This window comes from Nannospalax galili, unplaced genomic scaffold, assembly GCF_000622305.1.
Source record: "Nannospalax galili isolate Female #2095 unplaced genomic scaffold, S.galili_v1.0 scaffold550, whole genome shotgun sequence".
NCBI classification, from domain to species: domain Eukaryota; kingdom Metazoa; phylum Chordata; class Mammalia; order Rodentia; family Spalacidae; genus Nannospalax; species Nannospalax galili.
The window spans coordinates 1,378,247-1,380,257 of NW_008329138.1; the positions used below are offsets into that span (position 1 = coordinate 1,378,247).

At 37.3% G+C, this 2,011-nt stretch overlaps 1 non-coding gene across 1 annotated transcript; it reads left to right on the forward strand.

Moving 5' to 3' along the window:
• The first annotated feature begins 1,105 nt into the window (after nucleotides 1-1,105).
• LOC115070363 lies at nucleotides 1,106-1,230 on the forward strand. The gene has a single exon (XR_003849530.1). It is a non-coding gene; the product is annotated as a small nucleolar RNA SNORA33 (small nucleolar RNA).
• Nucleotides 1,231-2,011: the final 781 nt, after the last annotated feature.

Sequence of the window (2,011 nt, forward strand, 5' to 3'; positions counted from 1 at the left end):
TAACAAACAGTCAGAGAAAGAGTTCATGGAAGCACTCCCATTCATGATAGTCTAAAAAAAATGTGGAAGTAAGACCTCTACAGTGAAAATTTCAAATTTTTAAATAATGAAATTGAAGAAGGAAGACACAGGAGATGGAAAGACCTTCTGTGCTCATGGATTGGTAGAACTAATGTGAAAACAGCCATTCTACCAAAAAGCAATTTATAGATTCAATGCAATCTCAATCAAAATCCCCATGACATTTGTCACAATTTTAAAAATTCTAAAGTTCCAATGAAAACACATAGTATCCCAGATAACGAGAGCAGTTTTGAGCATGAAGAACAGTGCTGGGTTGATTCCCATACCTGATCTCAATCTATATTTCAGAGCTATAGTCATAAAATCATCTTTGTATTGGCACAAATAGAGACACGCATGTCAAAGGAACACAAGAGAAGACCCAAACATGAGTGCATACAATTTCAGTCACTTGATATTTGACAAAGGTGCATTAAGAACAGACGCTGGGGGAAAGGTAGCATCTTCGACAAACGGTGCTGGCAAAACTGGGTTTCCCAGTGTAAAAGCATGGAATTAGACCCCAATCTTTCACTCTGCACAAAAGCCAACTTCAAATGGATTAAAGACCTCAATATTAAACCTGAAATGCTGAAACTGATAGAAAAAAAATCATACACAGTACCCTAAAATATAAAGATGCAGGAAAGGGCTTTCTAAATCAAACATCAGCTGCTCACGAATTAAGGTCAACACTTGTCAAATGGGACCTCATTGAACTAACAGGCTTCTGTACAGAAAACAAATGATCAATAGAGTGAAGAGAGAGCCCACAGAGTGTGAGAAAATCTTCACCAGCTGTACATTTGAAAGAGGATGAAAATACAGAATATACAAAGAACTAAAAAAAAAAAAATTAAGGGGCTGAAGAGATGGTTTAGCAGTTAAGAGCACTGGCTGCTCTTGCAGAGTACCTGAGTTTGTTTCCCAGCACTACATGGGATTTAACAACTGTCAGTTCCAGGGGATCCAATGCCTTCTTCTTACCTCTACAGGTGCACTTACATGCAGGCAATACACCCATACACATAAAAAAATAAAAATGATAATGATCTGCTTATCTGAATGTGTATCTGCAGAGAGCTAGAAAAGCTGGCAATAGTAAGGCCATGTTAGGAGCCTTAAAGACACCTATAGTCATTGAGGTCCATGAGAATGGCTATAATACTGTAACATTGAGGGTATTTTCATAAGACTAAAACTTAACTAGTTCTAAGAAATTGAAAAATAAATTGTAATTTTTTAAGAAAAATATGATAAATAATACTTTTTAAAAAAATGTTCAATATCCTTAGTAATTAGGGAAATGCTAATAAAACCACTTCAAGATTTCATCTTTCCCCAATCAGAATGGCTAACATCAACACAACAAATGATACCAAATTCTGGTGAGGCTGCAGGGAAAGGGGAACACCCATTCACTGACGGTGGGATTGCAAACTGGTAAAACCACTGTTGAAAACTCATGGAAGACTAAAAATAGATCTGCCATATGATCCACTCATGCCACTCCTTGGCTTGTACCCAAAGGATTTAACATCCTACTGCAGAGATATTTTCTCAGCCATGTTTTTTGCACTTTTCATAATAGCTAAGGAGTGGATAAAACTGAATACCCTTCAGCTGATGAATGGATAATGAAAATGTGGTACATTTACACAATGGAGTTCTACAAAAGTGTTACACTAATTGAATCAAAACCGATTCAGAAATTTGGACCCTAGCTCCAAATATTTAGGTGTGACTACATACCATGATGTAACTGCAGGTGTCATGAAAATAGAGAGAACCAGGAGAGAGGGGGAGGGTGGGAGACGGGTATTATGGAGGGGAAATGGGGATAATGGTGTTAGTTTAACTGAGGAGTGAGGATGAGGATTATACATAAGGAGAAAGGAGAAACAAAGCTTAGGTTGTGTGAAAAACCAGTGGGAAATGTATTAGCTCA